This window comes from Trichosurus vulpecula, chromosome 3 (assembly GCF_011100635.1).
Source record: "Trichosurus vulpecula isolate mTriVul1 chromosome 3, mTriVul1.pri, whole genome shotgun sequence".
Taxonomy (NCBI): domain Eukaryota; kingdom Metazoa; phylum Chordata; class Mammalia; order Diprotodontia; family Phalangeridae; genus Trichosurus; species Trichosurus vulpecula.
The window spans coordinates 40120316-40139265 of record NC_050575.1 but is presented as its reverse complement, the minus strand read 5'-3'; the positions used below and the strand labels follow the sequence as shown (position 1 = coordinate 40139265).

Sequence of the window (18950 nt, the reverse complement as noted above, 5' to 3'; positions counted from 1 at the left end):
GAGCTTGTGGTTTAAGGTCAGGGTTTTCCTCAGGCAAGAACTAAATCCACTCTCAAATCAGATTCGGATTGCCAATATGTAATCACACAGCTTTTCTTATAGTAAGGATGAGCAAATTGTAAACCTATGTGTGTCACTGCCCTCTATTGGATAGTATCGGCATGTATTACTACCTGTAAACAAGTTGGGGTCCCCCGGCAGAGGCAAGTAGGTGACCAGGGAAGATAGACTGCAGTGAATGCTTGGACTAGAATGAATTTTCTGTGGTTTAATGTGGAAACTAAGGAAATTTTCTGTTTAAATCAGTAGGAGGCTTGGACTTTTAACATTAAAGCTCCCAAATTCTATTCTTTTGTTTCCGTGGTAATGTGATTGGTACCTATAAGGTTTCTGGCTTGACAGATACTATCGTGATTACACTGCTAGACCTCTCTACCTTTCCAGGAACTGAAATACTCCTCAGGACAGATAGATTAAACACAATTCTGCCCCTCCCTTTTCCCTTAAGATACATTGCTATACGCTATAGAATAATGTGGTTCTGTCTTTTCACTTGTACATTACTGGAAATGGGAGTAATTAGAAGAGTTTGTATTTTGTTAACAAGATGAAACCCTCTCCTAACCATATGTGGAAAAAATGCCCATCCAGTCAGATTTATACAGCATGCCCAGATAATTGCTTTTTAGTTTAGTCTAGGTTTTGTCTTGGTGAAAGGAATTTTCAGTCTACCTTGATTGATTTCATACTTTTAAGGATTAGAGTATTCTAGAAACTAAGAGTACTGGTCTGGAAATTAGGACACCTGTGTTCTTTTTTTTTTATGAACAATGGACTTTATTTAATCATTTCTGCATTTACAGCTGGAACTCTGGGAATTCAAAATTAACATCTTTGCCTGTCAGCTTCTTATAAACGCCAGAAAATGTTTCTACATTGTGCTCCTCATTGTTCTGCTGTGCTTTATCCAAATGGACCTTTATGAGTCTGCTGCCATCTAGTTTCACATGGATTCTCTTGCCAACAATTTCACTTGGAAAGACAAGGTCTTCAAGGATTGCATCATGCACAGCAGTTAGAGTACGGCTTCTGGGACGCTTTTGCTTATTTTTTGTACGGCTTTTTCTTGTTGGCTTAGGAAGAATTCTCTTCTGAGCAATAAAGACCACATGTTTGCCACTGAATTTTTTCTCCAATTCACGAACTAGTCGTACTTGGATCTTCTGAAAAGATTTTAGCTGAGGAACTGGAACAAAAATGATGATAGCTTTTCTGCCACCACCAACTTCAATTTTCTTAGCTGCTGTGATATTCAGCTCTCTTAATCAAGCCTTTAAGTCAGAGTTCATCTCCAACTCCAATAGAGCTTGTGAAATGCCAGACTCGAACTCATCAGGCTTCTCGCCATTGGGCTTCACGATCTTGGTGCCGGAGCTGAACATGGCACCACCTTGATGACGGCCAGCCTAGGAAGAGGAAGAGCTCTCGCAGACACCTGTGTTCTTAAGATGGATTTGAGTCAGCAACATAACTTCTTTGGACTACAGGTTCCCCATCTGTAAAATGAAAAATATTCTAGGCATTATCCAAGGTCCATTGAATGCTTCTTTTCTTTCTAATGTCAGTGTAGAGACTTTATGACATAAATGCTATTTTGTATAATATTTTGGAAAAGGAGGTCATTGAGATAATTGGCACTAGGATAAGAAGTAGTGGAAACAGCTTTGAATGATTAGTTTTAACTATAAAGAGGTCTGAATGAACTCCCTGGATAATTTCTTTTGGACCAGCAGATGGCACACTTACACAATTGACATAACTTTCATGTTCCCTGGAGGATATTGATTAGAGTCCAGGAAATAGCAGCCACTCTTAGAACAAATTGCAATACTTTCCAGGCATTTACTAGTAAAAGGAGCTAGTGCACTTTTGGAACTAGTGCATTTGCTAATATTTAAAGGTGTCAGGAAGACTATAATAATTTCCAAAAATAGTTTCTTTTCCCTAAGCATCAAAATCCTCTTACAACTAATTTCAAGAAACTATGATAGATAGTGAGTTCCTAGGTTCTTAGATTTAAGGCACTAAGGGACCTTTGAGACATTCTACTCCAACTCATTCATTTTACACACTAGGAAACCTGGGCTCAGAGTGCTTAAGTGAGTTTTCCAATGTTATATAAGTAGTTAGTGGAAGAACTGTGATTTGAACTAGTTTCTCTTAATCCAGAACCAGATTCATTCTATTTTACCATACTGCCTCCCAATGAAACCCAGGGAAGTGAAATCATAGGAACCTAGATCTGGAGCTGGAACGACCTTCAAGGCCATTTAATTCAACCCCTTCATTTTATAGTTGAGGAAGTATGAACTAGAGAGGTTGAATGACTTGCCCAAGGTCACATTAATAGTAACAGTCAGAGGTAGTAATAGAATCCAGATTCTCTGCCTCTATAACCATTTGCCACAGTTGTCTAGTACAGCAAAACCATTCTGGCACTGTTCAAACAGTATACCCTGTACCATTCAGGTTTGGATTACGTGATTGAGAGAAGAGAGGAAAACATGTAAACTGATGACTTCCAAACCCTGGAGGAAAGAAGATGTGTAATTTGTTGACTCTCATCCCCTGAGTATGGTATAATATTTCTAGATGACATTTCTAGTTGCTTAAGACTCTTTGGATCTGGGATCTTCCCATTTTCTCCCTTTCCCTTATATTCAGCATGTCTAAAGGACTAGTACTCAAGGATCCCATCTTGGGGAATCCTGTTTGTGTAGAACAGGAACTAAGATGACTAATCCCAAACCCTTGATAGTCATCAATTATCTCTTTTCCAGCATAACAAGTTTTGAAGTGTTGTTCATTTCTGTACGGTTGTTTCAATGAAACTGGAGAATTTGCTCATGTCAGTTTTGGTTATATCAGCTTGTGAGACTGTTGCTCTAGGAAAAAAGGGACTTTTCTAGCCTGTATGTAGAGGTTCATTAGAAATGGAAAGAAGACAGAAATTGAAGGCAATGTAATTAAGTAATAAATAAATATGATCGTACCTTACTTTTCTATGTTAGAAGCATCTTCAAAGAAACATGGTGAAATAAATAGTGAAAATATTTTTATTCCCATTGCATGTAATAGGAAAATGGAGTTCAGAGAGTATTAAGACCTAAAATCCAAGTTTTCTGACTTCTAAGACAAGAGGTCTTTCCATTACTTAAGCTACCTCTCAGAATCCACTGTGGGGTGCTAAGCACTGGATCTACCAGGTGTCATGCAGCTTTAGTAAGTCTGCTCATAGTTCTAGACCTCAAAAATAAGATGACTGCTTGTTGTAGTGGGAAGAACACAATTTATGCTGCCAGCTGGATGGTCACCTTGGTACAATTCCCCCTCTAAGAGTTCTAGAGTAACTGTAGTGGGGGAATGCATTCTTACTACTGCAACTTTTGAGCTTCTATTGGTGTGCTTTTCTTTTAACAAGTTGGCCAGTTGAGCACTATTCACTCTCAATCATATAACATTCACTGAATAGAAGGCAAAACAAGAATACTTACATAAGAGTCCACTAGTAAACTAGGGACACATTCTCTCACTGAAGCACGGTGTCCACTGTGGGAGAGTGGGTACAAATTTACAGAACAACAGCAGTGAGTAATCTGTATAAGCAACTCATGTGCCCTAAAGCAACTCCCAATTGAAATGTATACCAGCTTTTCCTTTGTCTCCCTCAGGAATGGTCTACACAATAATTTATAATAGTAGCTGTTCCACTAAGTTCACCTCTCTTCTGTGATGCTGAAGTAATGTTACACTTTCAGTAAAAGCAGAAGGTCTAAGCCTGAGATCTCTCTTATAGCTCTTCCAAATCTATGATCTTGGCTTTGCTCCTTGAAGCCAAAGCAGAAACCTCCTTCTTTTGGCAGAGCTCTGAGGGGTTTCCACTTCTCAGGCAGTAAGTGGTAACGCAAAGAAAGGAAGATAAAACTTTTCCTACTTTAGTCTTTTTTTTCAAGCAGCAAAATCAAAGTCTTTTCTTCATTCAGACAGCCCTTCCATGTAACAAGTGACAGTGAAAACTCTGAGAGCCTCTCTCAGACCTGATCAGAGATTTCTCTTGAGGTCTTCTCTGCTCTAAACTCTTAGGGATTCTCCTAATCTTAAGATACCACGGGAATTCTGGCTACCCCAGAATTAGGGATTCTCTTAATATTAAGGATTAGCTCCACTATACCACTACTGAACATAAGATGACTTCATCAAATGGTGATAAATCAAAACTCCAGTTTCTGTCAGACAGTACACAACAAAGAAATATGCATTCATTCAATAGCCACCAAATAGTTTTAGAAATCAAGGTTTCCCAGCTGTTAATGTCAAAGTCCCTATATCAGTCCTACACAAATTAGATGCTGAGGAATAGAGAACACTTTAACCGTTTTTATCTAAGTGCTGTTTGTGGAGCTGCATTTTCAGCAATTCTTTGACAACTGTCCTTGTTTCTGCCCCTTTAAATTAACCAAGCTGTCCACATATGAAAGAAACACCCTCTTAGAGATACATGGAAGAATAGCAATGTCAGTGTGCCATGGCAATAAATGTTACAATCTATTATCAAAGAAGATTAAACAATCTTAATTAAAGATCATTAAAAACAGGTTAGATAATAAATTTTTGGTTGGTGCCTTAGATGTGCTCCTGGCTAGAGGAATAAAACTATACTAGGTAACCTTAAGAGGCCCATTTTATCATGATGATCTAAAATTTAAAATGTTAGATAAGAAAGGCTAAGTCTGGTTTAAGTGCGGGATCGTATTTGTGGGTTCACATAATCATTTTGAATGTTCTCTGTAAAACACCATCCATTTTCAACTGTTATCAATTATTCTGCCTGACAGAACTGTTTCCCCTCATTTTAGATAATACCTGTGGCATCAAAGCAGTGATTAACTAAAATGGGCAAATAATATGTCCCCATCCCTGTACAGTTACACTAAAAACTACTACTTGCTGGGAACTTTTTTCAATTTTTCAGAAATAGAAGTGTTGACATTTGTCACTGGTGTCAAACTCAAATAGATATCTTCAGATTTTATATTGACTTAGAAAATCACAATTAACATTATATATCCTATTGTATTTTTATTTATTTTGTTAAACATTTCCAAATTACATTTTAATATTATGGGGCCCTTGGGTAGCAACCTGAGTTTAACACCTCTGTTAGAGTACGTGAAGACTAATGATATCATCAATGATTCTCAGCTTTGGGAAGGAAGATCCTGCAAAGGCAACCAATAATAAGGAATTGAAACGAAGCTATAGAGTCCTGGTTAATGAGTCTCAAATGGTTAAAATAGATAAAGACTATATTACTTTGCAGCAGAAAAATACTGGGAGCATGTCTGGTGGAATTCAAGTCAGAAAGCTTTGGGTTCAAATCCCAGTTCTAACATTCATTAGTGTTTCAGATTTGTCATCTAGAAAATGGATACAATAATTGTAGTGCCACAATTTCACAAAATTTCAGAGGTAGAAATAAAATTCATCAGCCACGTAGTTAGAAAAAGTATACCTACTTCAGTTTAGTTCTATAATATCTAGCCTTTACTTCAATTTCTTCAGTGACAGGGTACTTACTAGCTTCTGAGGCAATGCATTTATAATACTGTTAGTATCTTTTTTGCATATTTTTATTTTTTGAGCAATAAGTATTTTTATTAATATATTCTTCCTATTATTCCTCTCAGCAAATTAAAAAAAATAGACAACCCCCCAAACAAATCCCTCAAGAAATAGCTACATAGTTCAGCAGAATAAAATTCCCATACTAGCTATGTCCAAAATGTATGCATCTTTCTACTTTTTAAGGTCATTGCCTTTCTGTCAGAAGGTAAATGGCGTATACCCTTTTTATTCCTGCACTATCAATGCATTGATAAGGGTTCTAAAGTCCTTCAAAGTTGTTTTTCTCTGTAATGGTATCATTGTATAAAGTATCTAATCCTTTTTTAATATAACAATTGAAATACTTTAAAAAGCTCTGATATAACAGTGAGTCTTTTCCTTTCCAAGCTAAACATCTCCAGTTTCTTCAACCAAAACTCAAATGGCATGGATAAAGTCCTCCAACATTCTGACTGACTTCCTCTGGACACAGTAATGTTTCTAAATTGTGGATCTCAGAACTAAACAAAATTCTATAGATGTGGTCTTTTCAAGGCAGGGCACAAAGGGACTATCACCTCTTTATTCCTGGTAGATATGCTATTAGTAATTAGCTTTTTGGCTGTTATATCACATTGTTGACTAATATTGAGCTAGAAGTCTACTAAAACTCCCAGGTTTTTTTTCACATAAACTCTTTTTGTTGTCTTTAGCTTTTCTTTTTGAGACTCAATACTCTTGACATTATTTTTATAGAACAATGCCACATTTATGTATTCATCTTCTTGTACCTGCCCTAGCTTCCATCTTTTATATGACTTAAATTTTTCTGTTCGTTTACAATATTTTCTTTATGTAACACTCCTCTTTCCTCCTCATTAGAATTATTTCCTTTTTTTGTCTTCAGAATTTAATTCCTCCTGCCCCAACTTACCTCCTAAAATTTTAGCTCATAGAATTCCAGGGCACATATCAGACATTGTCTGGCTTTCCTCTCATTTTCTATCCCAGATTCTAAGACTGAATAGTAACTTCTTCCTAGTATTTCCATCATTTCCACTCTAGAATTCATTCCTTCATATTGGTGAGAATGAGATGCAGAATATAATTTTCCTTCACCTTGTGGATGATGAAATTCCCATTAAGTAAAGAAATACTAAATTCTCTGATTTTGGAAGGTAAAGACCTCCAGATACACCTCACCGAAGTCCCTCATTATGATTATACCATGCAAACATCATGTTTGCATTCTGATTCCTGAATTCCTTATTATTTTATCTTTCTACTGAAGGGATGTTTATTTTTATTACAGTATATCACTTCTGTTTCCACTTTTACTGATCTTTACTCAAACGTTCTCCACCATGCTTCCTACTTATCCCCATCCTCTCCTCAGTTCTTGGAATTCTTTATATGAATGTATCTTCTTAATATACAGTGCTACTTCATTGTGTCCCTGCTCTCCCCATACCTGTTTAAGTCTTCAGGTTTTTTTAAAATAAGGTATATGCAAAATAATATTTTAGTCCAGGTCTCAATTCCATTAAGTCTCTGTGATACTTGTATAGTCAAATTTGTCTCCTTCAATTAGGATCTCTAGTTTCCCTTCTTTGTTTACTATACTCATGCATGTGTGTCTATACATTGGAAACCATGAGTTTCATTAATGTCTCTTTGATTTGCCTACACTCTGCCTGTAAGAAAGAGCAATTTTTAGAAGCTTTTGCCCCTTTTTAATGGGGTATAATAACTATTATGCGTATCATATATATTTCATGTTAATTTCAAAATATGGTATATGCACCTTAATTTTTACCATTCTGCATAAAAAAGGCCTTTAAAAATAAAAGAGATGGAGAATGCATATTGTCTATATTATGATATACACTGAATAGGCGATTGACTGAGTTCATTTGGTAGCATATATTGATATATCACTATATGATATACATGTATATAGCGATACATATATGCATAGATATATAGATCTTCATGCAAATATACAAAAAAGCAAATAACCAATGAGTTGGATTCAATTAAGTAGAGGAAGATAGCAAGTTGGATTGACTTTGGAAAATTAGGAAGCTCTATTTTATTTTTATATTTAATTTTACTTATTTATCTTTGTTACATGGGAAGCCCTTTTTATGACTTCAAATTTCTCCATGAATCAAAGGCCTGAATTTTAAAGTATCAGTATTCTTTGGGTGTGTATGGTTGTGAGTCATGAAATATTACATCCCTAAAGAAATGAAATTGAATTTCAGCCACTGAGGTTGCAACACATTACAAGAAAAGAATTATGAAATAAGGATTTTATCGAAGAAGTCCATGAAAAAAGAGATAGGCTTCTCACATGGCAAGGAATAACCAAATAGATAGCCTGCATACTCTATTGGTATCCTTATGATGTCAAAAAGTGGAGAAGAGGAGATTTGGCCCTTGCTAGGAAGAGGAAGAATAGAAGAGTTAACAGTAGGGAGAATAGGAAGGAAAAGGAAAGCTGTACAATTATAAATTAAAATTTTATTTGAGGCTTTTCCAAAAGATGAGAGAGATAGATACTTTTTAGGGGAAGAAATTGCTTTTTCTCCTAAGAATAATTTAGTAGAGCCTGTGAAGCTACCAGGTGAGAGATTAGTCAGTGAGTAAGTCAATAAGAATTTAGGAAAATCACTCTGACAGCTGAGTGGAGACTGAATTAGAGTGGAGAGAGACTTCAGACCAATCAGAAGGCAATTGCAATAGTCCAGACATAAGGACTTGCAGCAGACTGTTGGCTATTTTAATGGGGGAGAAAGGTACATTTTGAGAACTGTTAGGAATGTAGAAATCACAAGATTTGAAATCAGATTGGATATGATGAGCACAAGTGAAGAGTCAACCATGATGCCAAGGCTGTGAAACTAGATGAATGGGATGATGGTGCTGCCCTGGATAGAAATAAGAAAATTTTAAAGGGGGGAAGGAAATTGGGGTGGGGGAAGATAAAAAGTTCTGCTTTGGACATACCTATGAGAAATCTAGTTAAAGACATCCAAAACTGCCGTTTGTGATTTGAGACTAGAGCTCTGAATTTCTCCTGATTAAGGCTAGTTGTATAGATCTTGAAATCATCTGCAAAGAGATGGAATGAATCTGTGTAAGATGATGAGACAACCAAGCAAGATATTGTAAAGGAAGAAGAGAGTAGGACCTATGATTGAACCTTGGGGAATACTCACAGTTACTGGGTATGACATCCAACAAAATAATTGAAAAGGAGCAGACAAGTAGGAGGAGAACAAGGAGAGAGTAGTGCCACCTAAATCTAGAGAGAGCAGAGTATACAGGAGAAGAAAGTAATCTAAAGAGACAAAGGTTACAGAGGTTAACAAGGATGAGGCCTGAGAAGAAAGCATTAGATTTGGCCATTATAACATCGGTGGTAATTTTTAAAAAAAAAATTAGATTTTTAAGTTTTTAATTTACAACATTCTGTTCCACAAGCTTTTGAGTTCTAAATTTTCTTCCCCTCCCTCCCTTCCCCCTTATCCAGAAGACAGCCTGGAATCTGATATATGTTCTACATATACCTTCACATTAAATATATTTACATAATAGTCAAATCATAAAGAAGAACCATGATCAATGGAGTAAATCATGAGAAAGAAGAAACAAAAGCAAAAAAGATGAGACAGAAAAAAAGAAAGAAAAAAAGAGCATAGTTTGCCTCAAACTGCATTCAGACTCCACAGTTCTTTCTCTGGGTGTAGATAGCTCTTTCCATCACGAGTCCTTTGGATCTGTCTTTGAACCTTGTATTGCTGAGAAGAGCCAAGTCTATCAAAGTTAGTCACCACAGAATCAATATGTCAGTGGTTGTGTACAATGTTCTCCTGGTTCATCTCCTCTCACTCGGCATCATATCATGTAGTTATTTCCAGGTTATTATGAAGTCCGTATCTTCCTCATTTCTTATAGTACAATAGTATTCCATTACATTCATATACCACAACTTTTTTAGCCATTCCCCAATTGATAGGCATCCCCTTGATTTCCAGTTCTTTGCTACATTGTTGGTGGAGTTGTGAACTGATTCGGCCATTCTGGAGAGCAATGTGGAACTATGCCCAAAGGGCTATAAAAATGTGCATACCCTTCGACCCAGCAATACCACTTCTAGGGCTGTATCACAAAGAGATTACACAAGTGGGAAAGGGACCCATATGTACAAAAATATTTATAGCAGCTCTTTTTGTGGTAGCAAAGAATTGTTCTTTAAATGTTTGATAGAATTCATATGTAAAACCATCTGGCCCTGGAGATTTTTTCCTAGGGAGTTTTATTTACATATTTTACTTCCTCTTCTGTTAACCTGGGCAATTTATATTTTTGTAAATATTCATCCATTTCCCTAAGGTTGTCAAATTTATGGGAATACAATTGGGCAAAGTAATTCCTAATTACTGTTTTAATTTCCTCTTCATTGGAGGTGAATTTACCCTTTTCATTTTCGGTAGTGGCAATTTGGCTTTCTTCTTTTTTTTAAATCAAATTGACCAAAGGTTTATCAGTTTTGTTGCTTTTTTCATAAAACCAGCTCTTAGTTTTATTTATTAGCTCAATAGTTTTATTGATTTCAATTTTATTAATCTCTACTTTGGTTTTTCAGTATTTCTAATTTGGTATTTAATTGGGGATTTTCAATTTGTTCATTTTCTAGCTTTTTCAGTTGCATGTCCAATTTATTGATCTCCATCAGTGGTAATTTTGGAAAGAGAAGTTTCATTTCAGTGATGACATCTGAAGCCTCGTGGTAAAGAATTTAGAGGTGAGAGAGAAGAGGAAGAGGAGGCACTTAGCATAGGTGACTTTTTCGAGGAGTTTGGCCTAAAAGGAGAGGAATAATATATGACTAGAGCGAGTTGTAATATTCAGATTAAGTGAGGGTTTTTTTAGGAAGGTGTCCAAATAGTATGTTTGTTGGTAGCAGTGAAGTAGCTGATGGGGAGTGAAGATGGGGAGAGACAGAAGATTAAAGAGACAGTAGGGATGATACTTGCGGTGATTTGCTGGAGAAGAGAGGATTAGGTTGGATGAAGGCTTATATAGAAAGATTTACCTTTTTCTTTAGAACATTGTTTCTTATCAGGCACTATGAGGAAAAAAGTCAAATTATGAGCAAAGAAGCAAAGGGAATAACCAAGGCCTACTTTTTGAAGGTTCTCCCCATTTCTGGTTCTTCAACTGCAATTCTTCCCATCATGTGGTAAGCAGAATGTCTACACATCCTCTGAGGTCTCTGTAATGTACTTCCATTATAATAGTTCTTGGAGGCAGACTACTCAGTCTCTCCTGAGTCAGAAATAGATTCAAAGGGCTACTCATGTCCCAGTCCATGTTATATATGAATTACCCAGGAGGGAAGCTATCATAGTGTATAGGCTGTCTTAGGATGTCAAGCTGATCTGCTGTGTGAGGGACAAAGGACCCAAGTCTCCTATTAATCAAACAATGAGGGACAGTAAGAGCTTGAAATGATGTGAATATACCAAGCCCAAGTAGTGACCTCTAATGGGATCATTAACCCCTTCCTTCTTAAGATCAACACCCAATAATGAGACTTGAGACCTGGTTGTGCCATTGTCTCTTGATTTATTGAAAACTTGATATATCTTATTCCCTTCTGTGATTGAGTCTCATCTGTATCATTATGTCTCTAGTAATTGGTATCTAGATGTATCTTTTGTCTCAGACAACTCTTCTACTTCCCATACCTCTGAATATCTCAAGTGACTCAAACTTTCCTTTTTGTGCATTAAAATGCACTCAATATAAATATCTTTATAATTTCTGGTCTGTCTCATCTCATCTGTGAGAGCCTCCAAGTCCCTAAAACAGCTGAAATAGACTAAAACAGATTAATATTGTCATTTTTAATATGATCTAGCCATGAACATTGGATTCCTGTAATTATTTAAATCTCTATTTTTATAAAAATTGCTTAATATGCTTGATGTATTTATATAATCCCAGTTTTTGTATTTGTATGTTAACTCCCATATATTTAAAACATTTTGCTATTGTTTTAAATATTATTTTTATCTATTGTTCCTGCAGGTTTGACTAGTAATACACAGAAATGCTGCTGATTTTTTGTGGCTTTATTTTGTATACTACTTTGCTGAAGTTACTTATTATTTTGGGTTGTTGTTCATTCTCTAGAGTTTTCTAAGTAAGAAATTCTATTACCTGTAAATGGAAATGTTTTGCCTCCTCTTTGCCATTTCATTAAAGTATTTGTCTTGTATTATCCTTGTAGTTAGCATTTCCAGTAATAAGCCCAATTATAATGCCCAGAGGGAGAACATTACTTCAATCCTGATCCTCTAGGTAACAGCATTTCAACATTTCTCCATTATCTATAATGCTAACTTCAAAAATTCTAATGTTTGATTTCTGAAAGGGAAAAATTACAAGCAACAACTTATTTCTATAAAAGGCCTTTCAAGAACATAGGTTAATGTATTGGTAATTAAGGTGGGACTTTTTAAAAACTGTTTTCTCTTTTGGAATGTTAAAGTAATCAAGTGCCTTTGATTAAGTCTTACTGGGTGCTAAGCCCCACATCCACATCATTTTGCTGATTAGGTGTGAAGCCTTTGGGACTGTAAGAGGGGTATATAAAATCAAAGGTTAGTGTTTTGCTTTGGGGCTCTAACTCACTGGAAGTGTTGGTGTGGAGAATCTGGGTAGCTGATGGAGCCCCCAGCTTTGAAGAAAACCCAGATCTTGGTGCTTCTCTTTTTGGTAATTAGGTATGTGATGTCTTAATCAGACAAAGCCTGTCTGTTGAATTGTGTTACTTGATCTGTTGATATTTTCTGTTTGTAATTTCTATTTGTACTTTCTCTAAAATTAAGCGTGCTGACTTTTTCCCCTGAACTAAGTGAATAATATATGTATGTTTGATTAAAGTGAGATTATAAACCCCTTAAAGTTGCTTTCCTTAGAAAAGCAGATGAAAGAAAGTGTACTGGCAGCTCTTGCTCCTGGTCTTGTTGGGTCTTACACCTCAGCAGCAGCTGCTAGTCACATTGTTGTTACAGTTGATAAAATAATTCCTCTGAGGCAAGAAGTTTCAGGAACTCTTTTGCCACAAATTCTCAAACAATGTCCTGTCAGATGAATCACAGAATAAAGGGTAGTTTTAAAAATTCCCAGTAAAAATTCCAAAGGGGTACAACAGAGTGTGATGTGAACAGTAATAATTAGAACCATTAGAATTGCACACTCTGGTTCTTTTTTAAATTAGGGAAGCATAAAAAAATACTATGTTATTGTAAAATTTTATGGGCACTTCTTTATTTTTCTAAATGTTTTCTTGATAATACTCATCTTCTGAGTCTTGTTCTATAGTATTTCATAATGTAACTAGTGCCATCAAAACATCCTTTAATCTGCATTGAAGTGAGTATGAAATCATTACTGGTGGAATGGCAAAACATAGAATCTTTTTGTAAAGCAATCTGGTAGCATGTGGTAAAAATTACAAAATAAGCATGTTCCTTCATAATGACTCTGTTGTTGGAAATATTCCCTACAATTATTATGAAGCACAACAATGAAAAGAATTATATGTTCAAAGATTTTCTTAGCAATATCATTTTTGTTGTCATTTAGTTATTTTTCAATCATGTCCAACTCCTTGCGATCTCATTTGAGGTTTTCTTGGCAAAGCTATTGGAGTGGTTTGGCATTTCCTTCTCTAGCTCATTTTATAGATGAGGAAAATGAGGAAAACAAAATTACCCAGGTTGCCTAGGGTCATAAGCTAGTAAGTGACAGAGGCAAGATTTAAACTCAGGGACATAAGTCTTCCAGACTCCAGACTCAGTGTTCTATCCACTGTGCCACCTAACTGCCCATAGCAATATTACCACAAAAGCCAAAAGGGATTAAGTGCCCAATGGCTAAATAAACTATGGTAAATGAATTTAATGTAATACTATAAAGTCATCAAGACCAACAAGTACAAAGAATACAAAGAAATCTGGAAATAACTTTACAAAATAAGGCAAAAAAATCAGAATCAAGACTGGAAAACTTAATTACAATGATCATTCATGAAAAAATGAATGAGAATCAATGAACAAAGAATCTCGTGGAATTAGAAGAATTAGATAGAAAAGATGTGATAGTTTAGTCACTGAAATTATTTAATTTAAATGTGACTAGTTGCTGAGTCAGTTTTATTGTTTTTGAGTTTTCAATACATTTAATTTTTAAAAAGAATTCAGAATAAAATCAATTAGGTATTTGATTAAAACTTTAAGGAATTTAATGTGTAGTACCCTAGGCAAAAATTGATTTGCCCCAACCATCCTAAAATATGTAGAGGAATTGCTACTTTGTAGAAATATTCATGTACATTAAGGCAAAGCATGGACTTAAGAAAATTAACTTCATGCCCATTCAATCTCATAAAACCTCTAGAGAATGTCTACCCAATATAATGGAAGATTTTTGCTAAATCTCTCAACACGGATAAAGTGTGTCTGTTTTCCTTTGATCTTGATACCAATTCACCTTCTTTTCTGGTTATTAGTCTCTTGGATGTTATGTTTAACATAGTTCTGGTATAATTTTCTGTAGGATTGGTAATATGTTGTAGTCTATAGCAACTATGAAGATTTTATGAAGTTCTATTATTCTTAGCCAGATGCCATCACTTGAATAATGATGTTAAAAAAGATGGAGAAGCTTGGGAACTTTTAAAACATTGAAGAATTTTCCAAAGTAAATACAGGTCATGCAGCCTTTTAATAAAAAAATTAATGGAGGATGAAAATGGAACACATATCAAAACTTGGCTCAGTGGCTCCACTACAAATTTATGTAGTCTCAACTTGGCTCTCACAACAGCAAGACAATCACTAATCACATTACTATCCCACTCATCACAACAGCTTTTACAAATCTTTCATCTATTCTCAGAATTTCTGTATCTTCCCTTGCTACTACCATCTGAGCTAAGAATTTTTTCATTGAAGAAATTGAGGTCATTCACCTGGAGCTCCTTTTTCTTTCCTCCATATCTCACATCACTTAGATGCCTTATATTACTATCTATCCCTATATCACATGAAGAAGTGGCCCTTCTTACTTTCTTCACACTCAAGTTGTCCTATTTCATCCTGTTTTCTCTAACAGATTTTTACTTCTATCATCCTTACTCTTTCATTAATCTTTAAACTCTCCTTGTCTATTTGTTGCTTCTCTATTGCATAAAAACATACCCTATGTCTCCCCTATCCTCAAAAAACCCTCACTTAAACTTTCCACCCATATTAGTTATCATCCTATATCTCTCTTCTTTTTGTGGTTAAACTACTTGAGAAGACTATCTAAAAAAGATGCTTCCACTTCATTATCTCTCACTGTCTTCTTGACTCTCTGCAATCTGGCTTCCAACCTTATCAGTGATCTAAAACTGCTTTCTCCAAAGTTACAAAGGGTCTCCTAATTATCAAATCTAGTGGATGCAAATCTTACCCTTCTCTGCAGTCTTCGACACTGTCACCCACTTTTTTCTTGATACTTTCTTATTTTGAGGTTTTAATGACACTGCTTTTTCCTCTCTTTGTCAATCTTCTTTGCTGAATCTTGCCATAAGACAAAGATACAAGAAACCACTAGAAAGTGGTTCCAGTGGTCCTCTTGGATCTCTGAGTGCTTTAGAAACAATCAAACCAAAAACCATTACCTTCTGAACCATGATAAGGCAAAAATACCATAATTTAAGGGTTTCTCTTAGTTCCTGCCACAAGTCCTTATTAAAATTTGCGAACTCTGCCCATCTGCCTGAATACAAAGAGAGACTCCACAGAATCCTGTGTGATGGTTCATTCAGACCAATTCAGCTCACTTCTTTGGAGTTACCCTCCAGGTCTTCCAGAAAGCCCTTTCCTCTTCTCCACCTCCTTTGTACATGCCTCTGATGGGTAAGACTTCTGTTTGTCACATTCACCTTCATTTTGGCTCATATTCCTCCACCAATTTTCCCAATGAGTTGTACTCAGTAAAGAACTGTAAGCACTAAAAGAAGTATACTTGTCTGATGTCTGTCTCATGCTGGAACAACTCCTAAGATAAAAGCAAATCTTCACTAACTATGGATGTCCCTTAAGATTCTGTGCTAGGCCCTCTTCTATTCTTATTTATTATTTCACTTGATTAACTCATCAGTTTCCATGGACTGAATTATAATCTCTATGCAAATGATTCTCAGATCTACTTGTCTATCCCTAACTTCCTGACCTCCAGTCTAGCATCTCTGTTTATCAGACAAATTGAACTGTTGTTCAACTAGATGTTCTATAGATATCTTAAATGAAACATATCCAAAAGTGAACTCATTATCTTTTCCCTCAGACTTTCTCCCTTTCCAGTCTTCTCTGTTGTTGTCAAGAGTACTACAATCTTGGAGAGGGGGGCAGAGCCAAGATGGCAGTGTGAAAACAGGGACTCCCTTGAGCTCTCCCACAAATCCCTCGTGTAAAAATGACTCTAAACAAATTCTAGAGCTACAGAAACCATAGAATGACAGTGAAACAAGTCTCTAGCCCAAGATGGCTTGGATGGTCACTGGAAGGGGTCTATTGCACCATGGCAGGAGTGGAGTATCTTACCCTACAGGAAAGTAGGGGGCAAGGGGATAAGAGAGGGGAGATGATAGAAGGGAGGGCAGATTGGGGGAGAAGGTAGTCAAAAGCAAACACTTTTGAAAAGGGACATGGTCAAAGGAGAAAACTGAATAAAGGGGGGCAGGATAGGATGGAGAGAAATGTAGTTAGTCTTTCACAACATGACTATTATGGAAATGTTTTGCATAATGATACATGTGTGGCCTATGTTGAATTGCTTGCCTTCTCAAGGAGGGTACGTGGGGAGGGAAGAAGGGAGAGAATTTGAAACTCAAAGTTCTAAAAACAGATATAAAAATGTTTTTACATGCATCTGGGAAATAAGGGTTATAGAAATCTGTCTTGCCCTACAAGAAAGTAAGGGGAAAGAGGATGGAGGGAGTGGGGTGATAGAAGGGAGGGCAGACTGGCAGAAGGGGCAATCAGCATTCATGTCATCTTGCGGTGGGTGGGAGGGTAGAGATGGGGAGAAAATTTGTAACTCAGAATCTTGTAGAAATGAATGTTGAAAACTAAAAATAAACTCAATGCTTACTAGGAAAAAAAAAGATTACCACAATCTCCTTGTCACTGAGAGAATTGTGAGAATTGTGTGAACCAAAATGACTCCAAGACTTAAGTTTCATTTTCTTGTAAATTCCACCTGCTTGCTAATCATGGGAATTGAGTGTCATCCTGTTTCACATCCAGGAAAGTGGCTTGCTTGCTCTCCCCCTTCCCAACTTGGAAATTCCTAATCTTTCCTCTAGTTAGAAATCATGTTACCTAATTTTGTAACCTGGTTTGTATCCTGGATTGTATCCTGTATCCTGTACCTAAATTTGTATCCTGTTAATTGTTTTCTTTTAAGGCAAAAAATCTGTCTCTTCCTGTATTTGGGGTCCAGTGCCAGCTGTGGGGCCTGGTCCCAATTTGTTATGCAATTGGAATGCATTGCTTAATAAATCTTAATAAATCAGTTATTTCAGATTTCAATTATCACATCACTCAGGCTCCCAACTTAGTTGTCATCTTTGACTTCTTACTCTCTTTCATCTTCCACATACATTTTTTTGTCAAGTCCTACCATTTCTATCTTCATCACCCTCTCCTATATACTCCCTTTTCTTTTTATAGTCATCTCTCAACTAGAATATTGCAATAGCCTGTAGGTTGATTTCCCTGCTTCAAGTCTCTCCCCATTCCAGTTCACCCTCCACTCAGCTACCAAACTGATCTTCCTAAAATGCAATTCTGACCATATGGTCCCACACTCAGCAAACTCTAGTGACACCCTATTACCTCCAGGATCAAATATTCAATACTTTCTTTGGCTTTTAAAGACCTTTATAAGTTGGTCCCTTGCTAGCTTTCCAATCTTCTTATACCTTATTCTCCTTCATATACTCTACAAAACAGTGACACTGGTCTCCTTTATCTTCTTAGCAAAGGACACTCTATCTCATGACTCTAAGCATTTTTTGCTGCCTCACCCCCATGTCTAGAATATTATCCTTCCATATCTCTACCTCCTGGTTCCCTGTCTTTCTTCATGTCCCAGCCCAAGTTCTACCTTTTGCAAGAAGCCATTCTTGATTCTCCTAATATTAGTGCCTTTACCTCTGTGGATTATCTCCAGGTAATCTTATATACATTTATATATATATATATGTATATATATATATATAGGTAATCTTATATATATATATATACAGGTAATCTTATATATATGTATATATGTATATATATATATGCACACAAGCACATATATCCATATCTTATATAGATAGATATAGATAGATCTCTCTCTCTGTGTATATAATCTCACTTGTACATAGTTTTCTGTATGTTGTCTCTTCATTAGATTATGAACTCCTTAAAAGCAATGACTATCTTTTGCCTTTCTTTTATCCCCACTGCTCAGTATAGTGAATAGTGTATGGTCAGAAATTATTAACTGACTTACTGATTGATTGAGAAATTATAGTTAAAAGATTTATTGACTATTGAAAATGGATGAAACATAGAACTTTTGACAAAAAAAGAACATGTAGAGTCAGTTCTAGTATAACAAAACAAAAAGTACCAAGCTATGCAAAATTTCCCAATAAAAACCAGAGTTCAGGGGGAAAGATAGGGTCAGGGACACAACACTCAAAAACTTCATCAGTGACATATTAAAAAAAATTGGGATCTAATAAAAATATAAGCACAGTTTTAGACATATTAAATGGTTAAAAATTACATAAATACTTTCGTAAATAGTAGTGGGCTTGGCAGCCTTGGACTGCTTCTAGGTCAGTCCCCATTAGCAGGGCTGTTATAATGTCTTGATAGGCAGACTGAAAATCTTTACTTGAGGGATAAGGAGGCAAAGTCCCTGACCATGGTGGAAAGTGTTGGGGATGTGTCAACTAGACCATTTTCCCCCTTTGCCCACAGCTCTTACAGGAACAGAAATTATATAATAAATATAGCATTTCGATGAAGATCTGAAGTTTGATTGTGGAAGTGGGCCTCAGAAGGGCTACAGCTTGTAATTGTGAAGTGGTGTAGTTTTCTGAATTTTCATTGTGTCCAGTGGCAGAGATTGAGCAAGCAAATGTGAAGTTCATGTTA

General features: G+C 36.1%; 1 pseudogene; it reads right to left on the bottom strand.

The window, feature by feature from the left end:
* Positions 1–813: 813 nt before the first annotated feature.
* On the bottom strand, positions 814–1442 carry LOC118843970 (annotated as a pseudogene).
* Between the last annotated feature and the right edge of the window lie 17508 nt (positions 1443–18950).